Source organism: Cavia porcellus, unplaced genomic scaffold (assembly GCF_034190915.1).
Source record: "Cavia porcellus strain 051 isolate PalLab524CR breed Dunkin Hartley unplaced genomic scaffold, mCavPor4.1 scaffold_3, whole genome shotgun sequence".
NCBI classification, from domain to species: Eukaryota; Metazoa; Chordata; class Mammalia; order Rodentia; family Caviidae; genus Cavia; species Cavia porcellus.
Window position 1 is genome coordinate 18,996,397 of NW_026947486.1, and position 22,255 is coordinate 19,018,651.

The following is a 22,255-nucleotide window of genomic DNA, read 5'->3' on the forward strand; positions in this document are numbered from 1 at the left end:
TCCCAAGTCTGCTCTGAGATCTAAAGCAAACTCTTATCTGTGAGCCACTGTGCAAATGAAAGTTAAATACTTCCAACATTCAATGAACAAAATAAACAGTTCCATTTCAAAAGTTACAAATGACAATACAAAGGAATGGGATCACAGCAGGTCCAAAATCCATCAGGGCAATTTATTAAGTCCTGTAGTTCTATGTGTTGCATCCAAGGCAGTCTGTGACAAGTTGTAAATTCCAAAGGGCTTGGGTGACTATGCCCCTATGGCACTTCTGGTGGTTATAGCTACCAAAGCTTCTCTTTGAGGCTTGTTTTTCTACCTCCTTGTAGTTTTCCTTAGTTGATCCACATTCCTGAATTTTCCAAACTTCTGGGTTCTCCACTGCATCTTTGGCTTCACCCTCATTCACACATTGCCCTCTCAGAGGCACACTCTGGCCTCCTAGGCCTTCTAAAATCTGGGTGGAAAGCTTCTTAACCCCACAACTTGAAATTTCTTCTGCAAGATTTATTAATCTGCTGCCCTTAACCTAGTCTCAGGCAGTCTCTGGTCACAAACAAAATGTAGACAAACTTTCTGCCAAGCCATAACATAACATCATCTGGAGTCCAACAGCCAATGCAGTACTTCCCAGCAGAAACCAACTGAACCTGTCCTCTACTGGAAGGATTTCTATCAGCCTTCCAGTCTTCTGAGCTCTAACCAAGATCTCCCATACAGAACAACTTATGATATTCCCCTCAACTCTTTCAGGCAACATCTCAAAACTTTTCCAAACTCTTCCCACAAGCCAGTCACAAAGACTGTAGAACTACATGGTCAGGTATAGTCTCAGCAATGACTCCTCTAATGATACCAAATTTTGTCTTAGTTACTTAGACCACATGAGTCTTTGGAGGATATCCAGAAATGAACCATAACAATATTTTTTAAATGCAAATCTTTATAAGAATTGCATTTGTTTCAGTAGTCCTAGGGATTGAATTTAGGGACTCACACTTGCTAGGAAAGCACTGTATCATTGACCTACATTCTCAATCCTTTTTATATTTTTACTGTAAGACAGGGCCTCACTAAGTTTGTGCAGCTAGTTTGAACATGTGGTCCTCCTACCTCAGTCTCCTCAGTATCTAGGATAACAGGCATATGAATTCCCTTTTAAAATTTTAAGAAAATTTTTATTAGTGTCTGATTAAAATTTGTTTTTTATTTTGAAGAGAATAAAGCAAAATAACAAAGCAGATCAGAACAGAACAATGTAAGCAGCACAAGACTTCAAGACAACAGGAAATCAACAGTGGCTACCATAATGTCTCTTGTTTTCTTCAAAATAGTTGTCCATACTTTCACATACAATAAATTCAAACAAAACAAAATAGTATAAAACCAGTCAAAACAAAAGAATGCAAGAATATGGGCCTTCAAAACCAAACAACAGGAAATCAACAATGACTATCATAATGTCTTTTGTTTTCTTCAAAATAGCTGTCTATATCTTCATACATATTGAAATCAAATAATAGAAAACAGACTAAAACCAATCAAAACCAAGAATAAAGCATTATTGGACTTCAAAAAAAGATGATGGGAAATCAGCAATGGCTACCATAATGTCTTGTTTTCTTCAAAGTAGCTGTTCATAACACACACATAATAAAAATCAATTCTTGTAAACTAAAATTTGAGGGGAAGAAATCTCACTCATGTTTTGTTCTAGCTGTATGTCCTTGGTAAAATCATATAACCTCTCTATGCCTCAGTTTCTGCATCTGTAAAATGGTGATTAAAATAATGTCTAACTCATGGAAACATGTGAATATTAAATGAGACCAGATGTAAAGTACTTTGTAGAATAGAACTACATATATAATCAGCTCTCTATAAGTCTGATTGGTAGTAATAACTAATTTATTACTTAGTAGTAGTAAATCTTAATAATGCTTATTTGCAATATAGCAATGTTTAATAGTAAAATGATAATTTACAGTATTAGAAAAATACATTAGCAATAATTTCATGTACCCTGACAAATTTAATTCATGATTCTGATCATCCCTTATCACAATGATATTACAAACAGAATATGATCTGACTATTTGCAATTTTTTACTGTGTTACATGTACACTAATTTCTAGTGTACAAATTTCTCCCTATCACTGGCAAATAGTAACATTTCAAAGACTTCTGAAAACAGTCTTCTCCCTTGTAATAATGTTTTTCTTTCTGATTTCAAGTAAGGCCTTGGGGTTAGGAGTTCAGTACACTTTTGGGGTATCACATTCAGTTTGTTACAAAGTCCTCATTGGTCAGAGCATATCACTGCATTTATAAAGCTCTACTGTGGCCAAGATGATAAATCCTCAAGCACTTGGTGACTAATTCCCTTCAAAAATCCCATGTAGCATATGTGCTCTTTTACAAATAACCATTAAGTACTATGTATTCATTTTCTATTGATGTATATGTTTAACAAATTACCATGAATTTAGTAACTTAAAACACATTCATTTTTATTTTAAATCTCACAATTCTGTAGTTCAGAAATCCAAGCAGGCTTGGCTGGGTTCTCTGCTTAAGATCTCACATTTTCCCACCTCTCTCACTTCCTTTTCTGCCATTAGCAGGAAGGAATTCTTCTGAAGGGCTTGTGTGCTTAGATTAGGCTCACTTGAATAATCTCCCTATTTAAAATGAACTTTAGTTAGATCTGCAAGACCACTTTAGGTATATAATGTAGTATCACAGAATGATATCATGTTCACAGGTTTTACTCATATTCAAGGAGGTTTTAGAAAGAGGATACTGGGATTCATTCTTAGAATTCTGCCTACTGCAAATACTTTTGAACCACCACTTTATTCATGAATATTCCACTGACATTTACCTTTTGATATTGACTTTCATTTTCATAGATACCTACTCACTGGGAAGTTTTATTCATGAATGTGTTTAGGGGAGAGAACACTTTGCTCAAAAATACCCATCTAAACATCCCATTCATGATCTCTCTGGTCAAATTTTCCCATTTAAAGATAATCAACATTAACTTATCACCTGTGTGGATGTTTTATATGAAAAACCTTTGTGTGTGGGGGGGGTTACTGGAAACTAAACACAGAGCCATTAAATACATCTCCAACCTTTATTATTTTTATTTTGGAACAGGTACTTGCCAAATCACTAAATTGTCCAGGACGATGCAAGCATGGGATCCTCCTGCATCAGTTTCCCAGAGTGCTGTGATTACAGACGTGTAACCATGCCCAGCCTATGAATCTTTTGTTAAGAAATACTCACTGGCATATTTCTTTCAATATCCTATTGGAAAATCTCTTTTAGAAATACCCCATAAAGTATTGTGTTTTTCTGATCAAGCTGCTATAACAAAATATCATCATTTGAGTGACTTATAAACAGCCAACTTTACTTCTCACAGCTCTACAGTGTGGGAAATCCAAGATCAAGCCTCCAGCAGATCTCTTGTCTAGTGGGAGCCTAATTCCCTGTTCATAGATGGCGTCTTCTGTGTTCTCACATGGTATATCTCTGGGAGTCTCTAAAGGGCACTAATTTCCTTCATGAAGCCGATGCTCTGGTGATCTAATGACTTAGCAAAGGCCCCACCTCCCTGAACCATCACCTTGTAGATTAGACATCAACATGACTTTTGAGGGGATACAAATATTCAGATTGTAGCAAATATATACTCCATTCTTTTCCCACTGAAAAATTCCTATGTTTTTGAATACCTACCTGATGGTGTAGCCCATTTATGACCTTTGATGACAAACTGTCTTATTTTAAAAAACCTGTCTACTGACATATCTGCTATTCCCAGCTCAAATGGCAATTATACTTGTCATAAATACCTCTGTTGGCATATATCCCATTAACAACATTTATTGTACATCTCCCCATTCATGTATCTGCTTATCAGTATGCCTTTGGTAGGTGGCTCATACTGACTAGTATCTATATTCATAAATACCTCCTACCCCAGCACAACTCTATTGATGGTGTTGGTAAAAAATCTCTATTACTGACAGCCCAATTTACAAATTTCCTGATTTGCAAGCACCGATCCATTAAATTATATATTGCAGAATCCCAGATCCAGTGAATAAGATGGCTGGGGACACACTGTAATGTTTGTATTTGACAGAAATTACCATATCAGGATCAATGTGTGATATGTAGCCTTGTTTTGATGGAAGATGAAACTCTTTGACCATTTTGCAGACTTTTTTTCTACACATAGTTTCTTGAATGCTCTAACAAGCTCTTATAATATTCAGAGTTCACAACAATATTCCTACATTAAACTCAGCTTGAATAACTCCATCAAGGTTGAAAACACAACCAACATCACTTTGATGTTGGATTTTGATTGGTACATTTATTTTGCACAAGGAGAACTGGGTATTTTCCTTTGAAAATTCAACCTTAGTCTCAGAATCATAACCATAGCCCAACTTTATGGTATTTATTAAAAAGCTGGAATATGAACTCCACTAAAATTGACAAAATTTCTTGTTAATATGTTGTTTGTGATGAGTGATTTATGACACACTTCAAAAAATACTTTCAACCATAGCTCACAACAGACTGCACTGAATGTGTTGAAACTTTTCACACAGTTTTACTAAGGTTTACTGTGATGCTTCTCATATTGAAGTTACCTGACTTTCTGTTGGATATCTTTTGGCATTTTTATTGTAATATATATATATATATATATATATATATATATATATATCTGTTATTAATGGCATCACTCGCAATCTCGATATGTATAACCTCCTGCCTGTTACTTCTTCCAACTGAAATAGAGTTACAAAGACATTTTATATGACCTCCCCAGAACAAAAACTCAGAAAAACTATAAGGAAAAAATGGTTTCCAAGATACTGGGTTTCAGGCAAAGAATGGTGAAACAAATGAAGAAAAGAAAGGAAAACAAATGAGGGGAACCCTATTAATGCTCCAGTGTTTCCTTGAGAGAACTTCCAAGTATTTTCTGTAAAAGGGGAAACTAGGAAGAGACTGATGAATTTCTTAAGTCAAGGAGATGTAGCTAAGGGCCTCAGGAAAACAGGCAGCTAGAATCCATAGGATGCACTGCCAGAGAGGAGCAAAGCACAGAGAATAGAGCCAAATGATCGATTTGTCAAGGGTCCTCCTAGAGTAGTCAGTAAAGTACTGATTAGTACATGTGTGTGACTAGAGATAGGACCATCTGAAAGGATAAGAGGAAATGGTGCTCAGTGCTCACACTGCTTTTTCAATCATTCAGAAAAACAGGGAACTAAGTAAAAATCTCAGGAAAGTATGGCTTCAGTGGAGGGGAATAATTAGCACTAGGCTGAGTACAGCTTCCAATATACCTAAAAGAAATAGCAAACATAAGAGGACTCTTAAAGGTAAAGAAGGTGGACATGGCCAGGAGTCCAGGAACTGAAAGTAGAACACAGTGGGAAGTCCTCTGGGTTTTCTTTTTGTCTCAAATGTATTCCACACTATGTGCTAGAGAAATGGGCAATCCATTGAGACAAGTTGGGGGAAAAAGTTGTACATGGGAAAAAGTTCTACATGTTGTTGCATGCCTGTAATCCCCTTACTTGGGGAAGCTGAGGCAAGAGGATATCAAGTTCAATGCCAGTCTGGGCAACTTCCTCTACATCTCGCTTTAGCCTCAGGATAGTGTGACTGGAGGCCTTGTGGAGAGCAGTAAGGAGACCCTGCCATTCTTGCTACCAAGGAAATACACATGGAGGCCTCCTGGGCTGCAGAAGTTCCAGCCCCTGCCAATATGGTAAGAAGTTTCCCCACTCTGTTCTCAACAGAGGTTGAGTGGCATTCCTGGGCATTTCCGCACATCCATTGTTAGCACAGCTGCACTTCCTCCCCCTTTCCTACTGGATCTTTGTCAGACAAAGTTAGCCAGAGGAAGGCTTAACACAAGTGTGGTGGTCTTGCCTGTAGTCTCAGCTACTGGGGAGGCTGAGGCAGGAGGATTGCTTGTACCCAGGAGTTCAAGACCAGCCTGGGAAGTGTAGCAAGATGTGTCTTTAAAAGGGGGAAGGGATAAAAGCAAGAAGGCTTAAATAAGAACCTGAGTCATATCATAATATCTAAAATGCTCAGCTTTCAACTGAAAGTCAGTGGATCAAGTGCCAAACCAGGATCATTCTAAACTGTATTAAAAAGGATGATACCTGTGAACACCACAATAACAGAGATGTTAGAATAATCTAACAAAGCAATCATAATAATGCTTCAGTAATCTATTATGAACACAGTTTAAAAAACAACTATATAGAATCTTGGCAAAAACTAAACCATACTTGGGCCTCAGTCTCAAGACTCAGAAAAAACACAGAAGATAATAAATAAAGACTAAATGGAAATTTAGAGCTGAAAAACATTAACTCGATGTACGCCAGTAGTTTCAGCTGCTCAGGACCTTGGGGCAGGAGTATTGCATGAGGTCAGGAGTTGAAGCTAGTTTGAGCAACAAAGTGAGACCCTGTCTCAAAAACCAAGCTAACAAAACTTCAAGAAGCTAAGTGTTTAGTGTTTATGTCAAAATGTGTTTTATTTGTCTTAGTTACTTTTCTAAGTAACTAAGTGTTGTCACTAAGTGTAACTACATGTTACATTTTTGGTTACTGAGATAAAAATACCAAAGTTAAAGGGAAAAAGGTTTATTTAGCTTACAGTTTGTAGAGGTTTAAGTCGTTAATAGGCTGGCTCCAAGATAGAATGGCATATGGCAGAATGGCAACAGTTCATGGTGGCAGAAGATAGGAAAAACAACAAGAGAAGAAGGACACAGAGAGAGGACAAGCCTCTTTCTGTCCCTTATATTGTATGCAGGCTACCCCCACCATAGAGTAGGTGTAGCATCCATACCTTTAATCCTAGCATTAGACTATAATCAATCACAAAATCTAGATTCACCCAACTCTAAAAAACCTGCCCCCCATGACCACATGAGGCTTTGGGAGTACATCCACACACAAACCATAACATTTCTCCCTTTTTTTGTTGTACTGAGAACTCAAATCATGATTCCTCTGTGACCAAGTTATACTCCTAGTCCTTTTTAAAATACATTTTTATTTTTTATTTTTGAGACAGGGTCTCGCTAAGTTGCCCATGATGAATTCAAACTTCTGATCCTCCTGCTTCAGTTTCCCAGAGTGCTAGAATTACAGGCATGCACTGCCACTCCTGCCCCTTCATTCTTTGATGTGTGTGCATATACATGTGGAGGGGGTGCCATTATACTCTTCAAAAGACACTGTTAAAACAATGAAAAGACAATCCAGTGATTTAGAGAAAAATCTCTGCAAGGATAATGGATTGATATATAAACAACTCAATGCTCAACAACAACAACAAAACAAACAATGCCAGGTGTGGTATTGGATGTGGATGTAGCTCAGAGATACAATATCTTTGGATTGGATCCTAAAAACCACACACACACACACACCAAAGGCAAAATATTTGAAAAAAACATTTCACGAGATTCTTAGAAAAACATAATCAACATCATTAACCACTAGAGCAATATAAATTAATAAGACCATATTACTTTGCATGCTTTAGAATAGGTACACTAAGAAACATTGATATGGGCTGGAAGGTAGCTCAGTGGTAGAGTACTTGCTAGGCATGTGCAGTTTTCATCCTCAGCACCACAGTGAAAAAATGATTAATAAAAGTAGCAATTGGTGAGAATATGGAGAGACTAGAACTCTCCTATACCAGTGGAAATAATATAAAATGTTGTGGATTGGGGATTTAGCTCAGCCACATAAGTGCCTCCCTTGCAAGTGCGTGGTTGTGAGTTTGATCCCTGGTACAAAAAAAGAAATATATATATATATATATATATATATATATATATATAGTGTTGTAACTATGTGCAGAACATACCTGGGTCTCAGCTTCACATCTCAGATATAACTAGTATATCCTGTGGAGATACCACAATGGTTTTTGAACAAAATGAAATAACATATCAAACCACAATGAGATATCACTATACACCCACAACAATGGGTACAATAAAAATGACAGAAAATACTAAGTTTTGGCCAAGATGTGAAGCACCTAGAACTCAGACTGTGTTGATGGGAACGTATATTGATAGTCACAATGGAGAACGGTTTTGAAAAAATTCCATAACAAACAGTTCAATATACAACCCCCAGCCAACTCCAGGCCCATTTATTCTACACTCTGGGCACAGCTTCTGGCCAACTCTGAACCTGCTTTGCATTTTGTTTCCCATCAGCACGGGCAGCAGATGTGACAACCAGCCAACTGAAATGATAGCAGATGAGGTGTATGCCCAGGGAGAGGAAATAAGCATGGAATTTTACGCTGAAAGTGGCTTCAACATGGCAAGGAGAAGGAATACAGTTAAGCACCTGCTGTGTTTGAGAGAGATCAATCAGGAACCACGTGGGGAAGGGTTTGATATTTAAGACTGAGACACAGAACAACTATAAAACAATTTCACTTCAGGGTTTCCAGTGTTACCTTAGAACAATTACTGAATGAAACACAACCACAAGAGACAATTATGGAGTCATGTGGAGCATATACCTGTAATCCCAGCACTTGGGAGGCTGAAGCAGGAGGATAACTATGAGTTCGAAGCCAGCCAGCCATAAGTGAGTTCAAGTCCAACCTGACCTGCATGGTGAAACACTGTCCTTAAAAGACAAGAGAGAGAGAGAGAGAGAGAGAGAGAGAGAGAGAGAGAGAGAGAGAGAGAATCATGGGGAGGATGCAGACTCGATATTGACCCCTTGAGAAGTTTAAACTCAGACTGAGAAGGACATGGGACTCTATCCTCCGTGGTGAGAAACCAGATGTGTCTTTCAGAGGCAGCACGTTCTGAAAGTTCTGTCATTAAATCCAGTGATCTGTTTGATCCCCCACCATGCTACCTATATCTAGCACAGAGATCAGTGGTCTAATTGCTTTCCACATCTACCAAGATGAGCAAGAGAATGCCTCAGTTTTCAAGTCTAGCTTCTTTCATTTTCCTATTCCTTGCCCTCTCTTTCTTTGCTAGTATAACCATTAAGTTTTATTATTAACCTTTAGATATTTAGTTAACTCTATGCTATTACTGTTGAACTTTCTTCTATTTTAGTGGTACAGTTGTTGCATTTAGTAGATTTTTACTGTCAAGCAGTACAGCTATGCCTCAGTTCAAAAACTTAATTCATTCCACAATTCTGGAAAAGATGGCCGTGTTCATGTTTGTGCAGGAAAGACCAACAGTCATGTTGGTCACCTGATGCAAAGTTCACAAACAAAAGCAAAAATTTGTCAAAGTCTTCTGTTTGTGAACACAATTGTTCTCAAACAAAAGTGTTTGTGAACTTAGGTACCACAGTATTTGATTTGTCTTAGTGTTCATACTATAGTTATAGATCTCTTTAGCATGGATCAGTGTGGTAAATTACTGGTTCTTAAGTATGTCACTACCTCGATTGTCTTTAATACCAATATCATTGCTGATTTTGTTACAATTACCAATGTGGCATACTTTTTGCTGTTAATTTGTTTTCTTTGTATGCCAATACCTGGAATGTTTTGGCTCATTAACAGCACTGTGGCCCACTTAATGAGAATTAGGTATGAGGAGAATATACTGCAACCTCCTCTCTGAAATTAACAGAAATAGTTGTATCTTGTGACAAAGGAAAACACCTACAGTTAGCCATGCCAAGAGCATATCACTGAAAAAGTCACTAACTAAAGAGATTTCCACACCTAAAATCTCTGAAAGGCAACTGAAGTAAAGAAACAACTTCATGAGGCTGTAAAAGTAATTGGATCAGAGATATTATCTCAGGTAAAAGAAAAAATCACAAACATAATGAAAGAGTTGCCAAGAATATATAAAGAAGACATAGAAAAAAAAAGAGAAGCAGAGGAAAATGATGTAAACCTTGAACGGACAATATAGAAACGAGATACAATGCATGAAACAGATTCAAACAGATAGCCAGGAAATTAAAAACTCCATTGAAAGCTTGCAAAACCACTTGAAAGAGATTGAAGATAGAGTTTCAGACCTTGAAGACAGGGTTGCAGCTAGCAATTGCAAAAGGAAAGCCCTGTTAAAAATAATAAGGCACCAGAAAATAATAATTCAGTGGCTGCAAGATGACACAAAGAAAAATAATTTAAGATTGATATCTCTCAGCAAAAAAGTTGAGGGGGATGGTCAACACTAATGACATAAAAGATGCTTTGCAGAAGTAATAAGACAAAAATTCTCAAGCATGGAAAAAGGACATGGCATACAGATAAGAAAGGCATATAAGACTCCAAATACCCATGACCATAATAAGTCTATACCCAGACATATAGAAATCAAGATACCAGAAATTCAGCACAAAAACTGAATATTAAAGGCTGCTAGAGAAATGAAACAGATCACTTTTAAAGGAAAACTCATCAAAATCATCACAGACTTCTCAAAACAATGTCCAGAAGAGATTGGAGTAAAGTGTTTCAAACCCTCAACAAAAACAACTTTCAACTCAGATTGATGTACCCTGTAAAACTACCTTTCAAGTTGCACTGGAACAGCTAAGTGGGTTAGAGGCGCCTGCATCTGCCTCACTGTTCCGGCTGTGCTTGGAGAACTGTGGAGTTCTAAGCAAGCAGGCGGGTGCCCACTTTCCCCGGAGCCCAGCTTATTTGGGACTGTGGAGTTCTAAGTAAGCAGGCAAGCGCCACCAGTTCAAGAGGCCCAACAGCCTGGGGAACTGGGTGCTAGAGTCTCAGGATCTGAGGGCATGGAAGTGGATTTCCAAAAGACCCCGAGGAAGCTTTCAAATAACACTTGAAACACTTGAAACACAGAAATAGAGGAAAATGACAAAACGAAAGACCAAATTACAATCTCAAAGCTCCAGCCCAACCCAAGAAACCATAGCAGTGATGTATACAGAAGAAAATATATGGCATACACCTCAAATATCAGACATAATAGCAACTGAAATAAACAAGCAACTCTGGGAAGCTTTAAAGGAATTCAAACTAGAAATAATCTCCCAAGTAAAAAAAGAAATGATAAAAGAGATGAAAGAGATGCTGAACATATCTAAAGAAAACACAGTTAAAAATTGGAGGAACTAAACAAAAAGATAGAATCCCAAGATGAGCAATATAAGAAACAAACAGAATACATAAAGTAGATGCACAGAGATATACAGGAAATGAAAAACTCCACTGAAAGCTGTAAAAGTCACCTCAATGAAAGTGAAGATAGAATTTTAGACCTTGAAGACAAGATTGCAGCTAGTGAACAGGAAAGAAAAGATCTTTTAAAAATAACAAGGAATCAGGAAATAGCAATTCAACAACTGGAAGATGATGCAAAGAAAAACAACATAAGATTGATAGGGATTAATAAAAAAGAAGGGGATGACATAAAAGACATCAAGAGGATATTTAGAGAAGTAATGGCTGAAAATTTCCCAAGCATGAGATCGGAAACCGACATCAGGTTCAGTGAAGCATATAGAACTCCAAATAGTCATAACCAAAATAAAACTACACCCAGACATAAATAATCACCATCCCAGAAATCCAAGGCAAGAATAGATTATTAAAAGCTGTCAGAGGGAAAAAAAGATCATTTATAAAGGAAAACCTATCAGAATCACAGCAGACTGCTCAGCACAAACAACAAAACTCAAGAAGAGCATGGAGTGAAGTATTCCAGATCCTAAAGGAAAATGATTTCTAATCTAGACTGACGTATCCTGCAAAACTGGTCATGCAAAATCGATGGAGAAATAAGATACTTGCATGACAAAGAACAGCTGAAAAACTACATGATCACCAAGCCAACCCTGCAAAGAATACTGAAAGACAGCCTAGACACATTTAGGAAAAAAACACTAAACAAAGCAGACAATTAAACAGAACAGAAAGATAAAGATGCAAGAGCAGAAATATAACATGTCAATAATAAACCAACATATAACAGTTATAACCATTAATGTAAATGGTCTCAATGCACCAATTAAAAGAAACAGACTGGCAAAATGGATCAATGAACAAAATCCAACCATATGCTGTCTATAAGAAACCCATCTAATCCAGAAGGCTACTCACAGACTGAAAGTCAAAGGATGGAAAACAATACTTCATGCAACAGGAACCCCCCCAAAAAAGCAGGAGTAGCCATTCAGTTTGCAGACACTGTGAGCTTTAAACCAATAATGATCAGAAGAGACAAAGAAGGTCACTACATACTCGTTAAGGGAAAACTTCAAGAGGAAGAGATAACTATCTTAAATATATATGCACCAAATTCCAGAGCACCCAGTTAAATAAAACAAGTATTAGCAGAAATGAAAAACCAAATTGTTAGTAACACAATTATAACAGGAGACCTTAACACACCATTGACACCAAGAGACAGATGAGCCAGACAGAAAATCTGCAAAGAAATAACAGAACTGAATCACACCTGTGGACAAATGGACTTCATAGACATATACAGAGTGTTCCATCCAACAACATCAGAATACACATTCTTCTCAGCAGTACATAGGTCATTCTATAAAATAGACCATATATTAGCTCACATAACATATTTAAATAAATGCAAAAGAGTTGAAATTATCCCTTGCATGTTATTGGATCATAGCGCTTTGAAATTAGAAATTAATGATAAAAGATACTGCAGAAATCTCACAAACACATGGAAGTTGAATAACACACTCTTGAGTAATCAGTGGACCACAGGGGAAGGAAATTAAAGAAGAAATTAAACAATACTTACAAGAAAACGAAAATAAAATACAACTTACTGGAAATCTGTGGGATGCAATGAAAGCCGTCTTCAGAGAAAATTTATTGCATTGTGTTCCCACATTAGGAAAACCGAATGAATACAAATAAATAACCCGATGCTACACCTCACACAGCTAGAAAAAATAGAGCAAGTGAAACACAAAGCCAAAAGAAGAGAAGAAATTATAAAAATCAGAGCAGAAATCAATGCAATAGAGACTAAGAAAACAATCCAAAGAATCAAGGAATCAAAGAGATGGTTCTTTGAAAGAATAAATAAAATTGATAAGCCCCTAGCCAACCTTATTTTTAAAAAGGGAAGAAAAAGCTTAAATTCATGCAATAAGAAATGAAAAAGGTGAAATCACTGCAGACTCTATAGAAATACAGAGGATTATAAACACCTATTTTGAAAACCTCTACTCTCAAAGGTTTGACAACGCAGAAGAAATAGACAGATTCCTAGAAACATATGAAGTACCAAAGCTAGGTCAAGTGGATGTAAACCTGCTGAATAACCCAATTTCTATTAACAAAATTGAAAACGTAATTAAGTCCTTACCTACAAAGTAGAGCCCAGGCCCAGATGGATTCACTGCAGAATTCTACAAGAAATACAAAGAAGATCTAATGCGGACACGTCTCAAACTCTTCAGTGAAATTAAAAGGGAAGCAATCTTTCCTAAGTCATCCCTGGAAGCAAATATTATTCTAGTACCAAACCCTGAGAAAGACCCCCCCCCAAAAAAAAGAGAACTATAGACCAATCTCCCTAATGAACACAGATGCAAAAATCCTCAATAAAATATTGGCAAATAGGATGCAGCAAATCATCAAGAAGATTATACACCATGACCAAGTGAGAGTCATCCCAGGCATGCAGGGATGGTTCATACGTAAATCAATAAATGTAATCCACCATATCAATAAAGTGAAAAGTAAGAATCACATGATTATTTCTATAGATGCAGAAAAAGCTTTTGATAAGGCCCAACATTCATTTATGATAAGAACCTTACAGAAAATTAGAATAGATGGTCTTTACCTCAATATAATAAAGGCCATCTATGACAAACCCACAGACAGTATCATACTAAATGGCCAAAAACTGAAGGCCTTTACTTTAAAATCAGGCACAAGACAAAGATGTGCCTTATCACTGCTCCTATTTAATATACTACGGGAAATACTAGCCAGAGCAATTAGGCAAGAAAGAGAAATAAAAGGGGTAAAGATAGGAAAAGAAGAAGTTAAATTATTATTGTTTGCAGATGACATGATACTCTACATAGAAGACTCCCAAAACTCCATTGGAAGACTCTTAGATATAATAAATAAATTCAGTAATGTAGCTGGATACAAAATCAATACTCAGAAATCAATAGCATTCCTATACACTAACAACAAAATCACTGACATAGAAATAAGAGAAGCCACATCCCTTCACACTAACAACCAAAAAAATGAAATATTTAGGAGAAGTGAAAGACCTGTAGAGGGAAAATTATAATACACTAAAAAAAATTGAAGATGACCTCAGAAAATGGAAAGACATCCCTTGCTCATGGATATGAAAAATAAATATTGTGAAATTGGACATTCTCCCAAAACTGTTATACAGATTAAATGCAATCCCAATATAAATACCATCAACATACTTCATAAATCTAGAGAAATCACTCCTAAAAGTCATCTGGAGTGAGAAGAGACCTAGAATAGCAAGGACAGTTCTAAGCAACAAAGGCAAGGCAGGAGGCATCACAATCCCTGACTTGAAGTTATACTACAAAGCAACTGTAGTAAAGTCAACATGGTACTGGAATCAAAACAGAGCTGAAGATCAATGGAATAGATTAGAAGATACAACCACAACTACAAACACACTCAACCACTTTATCTTTGATAAAGGAGCCACACAGGTTTACTGGAAGAACGACAGTCTCTTTAATAAATCGTGTTGGAAAAACTGGCTCTCCATCTTGCCGAAAACTAAAACTAGACCCACGCCTATCGCCATGTACTAAATTAAAATCTAAATGGGTCAAAGATCTGAATATTAAAACAGAAACACTAAATCTATTGGAAGACAAATTGGGAAAAACCTTGAAGACATAGGGGTAGGTAGAGAATTCATGAATGGGAATCAAACCACATGGGAAATACTATCCAGAATCAATAACTGGGATCATGTCTTATTAAAAAGTTTCTACATGTCAAAAGAAATCTCCAGCATAGTGAAAAGGAAACCCACAAACTGGGAAAAAATTTTAGTGAACCCTCCTTCAAAGGACTTCTGTCTGAAACATATAAAGAATTTTAAAAAAATAAGATCCCCAAAATTCAAAGATCCAATCCAAAAATGGGCATCTGATATGAATACACACTTCTCAGATGAAGAAATACAAATGGCAAATAAATACATGAAAAAATATTCATCATCATTAGTCATTAGAGAAATGCAAATTAAAACCACACTGAAATTTCATCTCACTCTTGAAATAATGGTTAAGATCAAGAAAACCATCAACAACAAATGCTGGAGAGACTGTGGGGAAAAATGAACTCTCCTGCACTGTTGGTGGGACTGTAGACTGGTGCAACCATTGTGGACGTCAGTCTGGAGATTTCTCAAAAAGCTGAGACTGGAAGTCCCATTTGTTCCAGCTATTCTACTTGTAGGCATATTCCCAGAAGAACTGAAAGCATCATACCACAGTGATATATGTGTACCTGTGTTTATAGCAGCACAATTTGTATATGCCAGATCTTGGAAACAACCCAAATGTCCATCAACTGAGGAATGGATAAAAAAGTTGTGGTACTTTTATAAAATGGAGTACTACTCAGCTATAAAGAAGGATCACATTGAGATATTTATAAATAAATGGATGCAGTTTGAGACCATACTCATAAGTGAAATAAATCAAACTCACATGTATGAATACCGAAGTTTCCCTATTGTAAGAAATGATTCAAATGTATAAAAGTATGTAGTAATCATGATTCCCCATTATGTGGCTTTGAAGCCTTATAAAGTTTTCACTCATTGATTGGAATGGCTTTATTCTGGCCTGTTTGATATTATTGCCTGTGATGAAATGAACAGCTGTTTTGAAGAAAACAAGACATCATAATAGCTAGTGCTGATTTAATACCATCTTGTTTTGAAGCCCCACCAAACTGTTGCTCTTCTGTTTCCACTGGTTTTATCATATTGTATCTTACTGGATTTCATTATATGTGATAGTATAAACAAACACTTTATAGACAAAGAGATAATGTAGAAACCCTTGCTCATTTTCTGTTAGCTGGTTCTAAATACCCTGTAATATTTTCATCCACTTGAATGGTTTCACACTGTCTTGATATGTTTGATGCCATAGTATACAAAGTTATATTCAAATATTTCAAGGAAAGTGACACTATGGTAAGTACTATTAAGTCAGGTTATTTGGTGGTGAAGCACTAGGCTGCTGAAATTCTCATGCTTTGACCTGTATTGTTATGTTGCTATGTTTTCTTTTATCTCAATCTCTCTCTTATTCATTAAAAAATTATTGTTATTTTTTATGGTTTTTTTAATTAAGGGAAAAAATTTTAAAAATTAGCAGGATATATAATAGTAACTTTTTTTGATTTCCTATTAACTTGATTTGAAGTCCTGTAATACTCCCACTATCTTGTTTTGACTGATTTTACTCTGTTCTGTTCTGTTTGACAGTATCAAGTTTGAGGGTATAGGCAACTACTTTGAAGGCAATAAGATTCACTATAATACCCATTCTGGTTTGACTATCATTTTCTTTTGAAGTCCTGTAATGTTTCCAATCTTTAAGTTTTATTGGCCTTATTCTGTACTGTTTTGTTCAATTTTATTATTCCTAATTATATAGGCAATTCTTTTTAAGGAAGCAAGAGGCATTATGGTAACCACTGTTGATCACCTTGTACTCTGTTTTTACATCATGTGCTATGTATATCCTTTGTTTTGACTGACTGCTCTATTTTGTCATATTTGGTTTTATTCTCTTCCAAAAAATTAATAAGAACTATGGAAGTAATAAAACCCAAAATGTGTACATTTTGTTTTAAAAAGAAAGGAAAAAAGTGTTCTAAAAGATAAAACTGCAAGTATGTTAAGATAGATGACCATATTACTGAGTTTTTGTTGGATCATTGAACACAACAGTTTTCAGTCTCACTGTTTGAATGTTCACTTTGTATGCTTTAATCCTGTAACTTGAACCACTATTTCTAAGATGACAATATGTAATCTATTAACTAGTGATTTCTTACCGTTTTTTTTTTAAATTATGTGTTACTTGTACCCTTATACTCTTTTGGGTTTTTTTTCCTTTAAATAAAAAAAAGCTGTTTACTAACATAATGGCAGAAAACATTCCTGGCAGGTAAAAAGAATTTGACATATAGACATAAGTAACTCCAATTAGCCATGATAACAACAAACTACAGCCAGACATATCATAGTCAAGATTTCAGAAATTCAATGCAAGAATAAAATATTAAAAGCTCTTAGGCAAAAGAAATAAATGAGATCATATCAAATTAAAAGACTTCTGCACAGCAAAGGAAAGTACCAATAGAGTAGAGAAACAACCTACAGAATGGGAAAATATTTCTGCCATTTATTATTCAGACAGAGAACTAGTATGCAAAATATATAGACTTTTAAAGAGTTAGACTCCTCCAAAATAAAAGACCCAATCCAAAAATAATCAACTGAAATGAACAAATACTTTTTATAGGAAGTACAAATCAGCAATACATACATGAAAAAAAATGCTCAATTTAGGAAAATGTAACTTAAAAGAACACTGAGATTTGATCTTATTCCAGAAAGAATGCCTATCATCAAAAAAAAAAAAACAAAAAACAAGTAATAACAAATGTTGATGAGGCTGCAGGGAAAAGGGAACCCTTGTATGATATTAGTGGTAATGTAAATTTAGTACAACCACTATGGAAATCATTATGGAAATTCCTTAGAAAACTAAAACTGGAAACTCAATTCAACTCAGATATTTCCCTTCTATGTATCTTCCTAAAAGTATTAAAGGCATCATATTACAGTGACACCTACATACCCATGTTTATAACAACACAATTTATAATAGCTAAATCTTTTTTTTATTATCAGTACTGGGGATTGAACTCATGACCATGCACTTGCAAGGCAGGCGCTTATGACGCTGAGCTAAATCCCCAGCCCATATAATAGCTAAATCTTGAAAGCAAGTCCATCAACAGATGATTAGAGAAAATGTGGTATTTATACACAGTGAAGTACTACTCTGCCATACAGAAGGACAAACTTGAGTCTTTTGTAGGAAAAATCAATGAACCTTCAGATAATAATGTGAAATGAAATAATCATACACACAAATATTGCATGCTTTTTATATGAAAAATGCTAAATGTAAATAAAGAGCAAAATAAAAGAGAAACAATAAGATGTAGGGAGAGAAGTCCTTTGCAAATCAGAATAGGACCAATAGAGTGAGAGGGGAAAAAGATGGGAGGGGAAGGGGATAAAGAAAAAGTTAAGATGTGTTATGTACACATATCAACTGCCCAAGAGGAAGGTGATCATTACCTACTTCAAATAGGTACAATACTAATAAAAAATAAAAATTGAAAAAATATAAATAATAAATTATTTGTAAAATAATGAAACTTTAAAATCTTGTAATATATAGATGAAACTTAGTTTGGCAGCTCTCACTTGTTATTCAACTCATCTAAGCTACTTGGGAATCTGAGGAAGTAGGATCAGGAATTCAAAACCATCATGGGCAACTTGGTAAAACCCTGTCTCAGAAAAAATTGAGGAGAGTCTGGAGTGTAACTCAGTGACCAAGAATTTCCCTTCTATTTGCAAGACTCGATTTAATCTCATTACTAGAAAAAATAACAATAACAAGGTAATATAAGCAAATATTGTTTTAGGTGTGACACAGGTGAGGATTTCCTAAACAAGACAGATGATGCACTAAATAGCAAAGAAACACTCTAATGACCATATTGAAATTAAGAACCCACATGAAGTATGGTGGGACATGCCTGTAAGATCAGCACTGAGAGAAGAAGGCAGAAGGGTCACAATTTTGAGCCCAGCCTCAGCAGTTTAGTGACTTAGTAATAATTTAAACTCAAAAAGTACAAAAAGGGCTGGGGTTGTAGCTCAGTGCAAAAGCCCTAGTTCAACCACCAGTACTGAAAAAACGAAAAAGAATTTTTTCCCTTTTTTTTAGCTTTGGAAACGTTTAAGGAGTAGTAGTAGCATTCTTGTACGATTTCTATCTTTGCCTGGCACTTGGGAAGGGTAGCTTACAAGTTTCATGTCATTTCTTCATTGGTAGATGGTGTACTCAATTTTTTCTCTTCCTTAATAGCCAGTTTCTAGAATTTATGCCTTCCTTTAAAAAACATTTTGATTTAGATTTCCACGTGTATTTGGATTGTTGAACAAAGTAGTTCCTGTAATTATTAGCTTCTGTAATTATTTCTCTTCTAACTCTTACTTTATGTATTTGGAAAGTTAGTTGACTAAGCCAGATGTGGCCCATACCTGTAATCCTAGTGATCTGGGAGGCCGAGGCACTAGGATAGCAATTTTAAGCCCAGCCTGGTGATTTAGCAGGTATTGAGACCCTGTTTCAAATTATAAAAGGAGAAAGACTCAGGTGTAGCTTAGTATGAAGGCACTGAGTTCAATCCCCAGTATAACACAAAAAATACTTCACTAATGGCTTATTTTTATTTATTCATATGACTATATTTAAATCCATTTTTTTCTCTTATGGAGCACAATTTTTATTAAATCTAAGAACACTGCCAAGTCTTTGATCCCAAAGACCATTCTCCCACTTTTTTCCTAAAATGTATGGTTGACATTTTTCAGTTGAGTCAATTTTGGTTTGGCTTTGTTTGGTTGTGTTGGGTCAGCTTTGATTTTCCTTATGGATTTCCACTTGCTCTAGCTCCATTTGTTTGAGAATCTCTTTTCTCTCTCAAGTTGCATTTATACCTTTGTCAAAAATTAATTGAGGGTCTGGGAGGGATCCCAAGCAATTTGCAATTCTATGAATGAAGTTATAAGCAATGTCTCATCATTTCTGATTTCCTTTGGTTATGTCTATTTCTAGGTATGTCACAAAATTCTCATATTAATACATGGTTGTCTTGGTTTGATAGACTTATTTTATTTTCCTGAATTATTTTGATAATAGTTGTGTTTTGCTAAACATTTTATGATGTAATAGTATATATATATATATATATATATATATATATACTTCTTTCTTTAATAATATATATTGAGCCCAGGCTCTCAAACATACTAAGCATGTGCTCTATCACTGAGTAATGCTCCCAGCCCCTAGAATTCTCTTGTAATAAAAGTAGGAAGATCCTTTTTTAAAACTCAGACCTGGGTGGGATATCAGTGTTAGGAAAGAAAGAAAACTCAAAGTAAGACAGATGGGTAGGATGGTGCACTCCTATGACTCCAGCTACTTGAGAAGCTGAGGAAAAAGCATTGATTGAGCCCAGGACTTAAAGATCAGCCTTGCCAACACAGTTAATTGATGTCTAAATCTGCCTGTGTGGCTCTCTCTGTGCTTCTTTGAGGAGAGTACTAGGCATTAAACCCACAAACTTCAAAATGAAGTACATTCTCAGCTTTGTTTAAAGTTATATTTTTTATTTTCAGACAGGGTCTGGCTAAACCATTAATTTGCCTATGCTGGGCGTGGACTCAGAATCTGCCTCCTCAAGTTCACAGAGTGCTCAGATTACAGGTGTGGGGCACCATGTTCTGCTCTGAATTATGCTTTTTAAAGTTTCAGTTTAACATCATACCACAGCTTTATATGCATACCCATATTTATAGAAGCACAGTTTGTAATAGCTAAATCTTGGAAACAGCCCAAATACTCATCAATGATGATGATGAATGCACAAAGGTGGTTTTTATACAGTGGGATACTACTCTGCCATAAAGAAGGATAAACTTGAGCCATTTCTAGGTAAATGGATGCACCTTGAGACTACTCAAGTGAAATAAACTGTACACACAGTTTAAATATAGCATTGTCTTTGTGCTGTGAGAAAGGACAAATAGGGGTGAAATTGTATAACAGATATTGGGAAAAGAGAAGAAAATTTTCAAATGGGAAGAGAAATGGGGTGGGGGAAAGAAGGGGGAAAAACAAAAAGGGGTAAAAAATAGAAACAAAGCTTTTGTAAATAAGGAAGGAAAAAGGGGTTGAAGGGAAGGGGAGGGGGGAATGCGAAAAAAGTAAGAAAAAGTTATATGACGTACAGGTACAAATTTCCTATAATGAATGTGATCATTATGTATATTTTAATTCTATCAATAAAATTAATTTTTTAAAATAAGTATTCAGCACCACTTGTGGAACAGGTTTAGAGAGAAGAAGGCCACACAAGGAAGCAAGCCCAGCCTAGGAGCCGGCACCATGAGTAAGTCACCATTGGACTAGATCAGCCAGACCTTAGCCTCTTCTGGCATGTTGACTGGCAAATAACAAGTACCACCCCCACCACCACCATAAGTGGCCACTTATCTGAAGAAACACAGGCTGTGATGATAGCTATTGAAGTGAAATACAATTGGATACCTGTGGTGCTTTGGTGTTCACTAGCATTGCAGGTCTATGGCCAGTGGTCTGAGCAGAAGATAGCAGTACATGGTATTGCATCTAGGGGGATCTCCTTCTGAGGGTTGCAGCCATTGTTGATTTCCTATGGTATTGTTTTGAGGTCCTATATCATTTCTATTGTTTTGTTGGGTTGGGTCTTATTTTCTTTTGTTTTGCTTGATTATCTCAAATCTGATGGCAGGAGCAGCTATTTTTCAAAGGTAGCAAGATACATTATGGTGGCAGTTTTGAATTTACTACTGGCTTGTTTTGAAGTCCTTTATTGCATTAATTGTTTTGTTTTTATTGTTTGTGTTCTATTTTGTTGTGTTTGATTTTTACTATGTCTGAAGTTATGTGCAGCTATTTTGAAGGAATCAAAATGTAACTACTGTTGATTTCATGTTTTGAAGTCCTACATTTCTTACACTGGTTTGTTTTGATTGGTTTTATTCTGTTTTATCATCTTTAAAATAAATAAATAAAATTTAGGTTTGTACATGATCTATAAGCTATTGAAATGTTTGAATGTTAGTATGTTTCCTTAGATCTATGTACTCAGTTATGAATATTAGATTTTTTCTTTTTTGTAAGTTTTTGGGATTTCCATCACAAAAATTATTTCATCTAAAGGTGAAATAATTTCCTTTCATTTTTCTGAATCCATATGACCTATATTATTTCTTCTTTTGTTTATTTTAGAGGCAAAGTTTCATTAGATCATGCA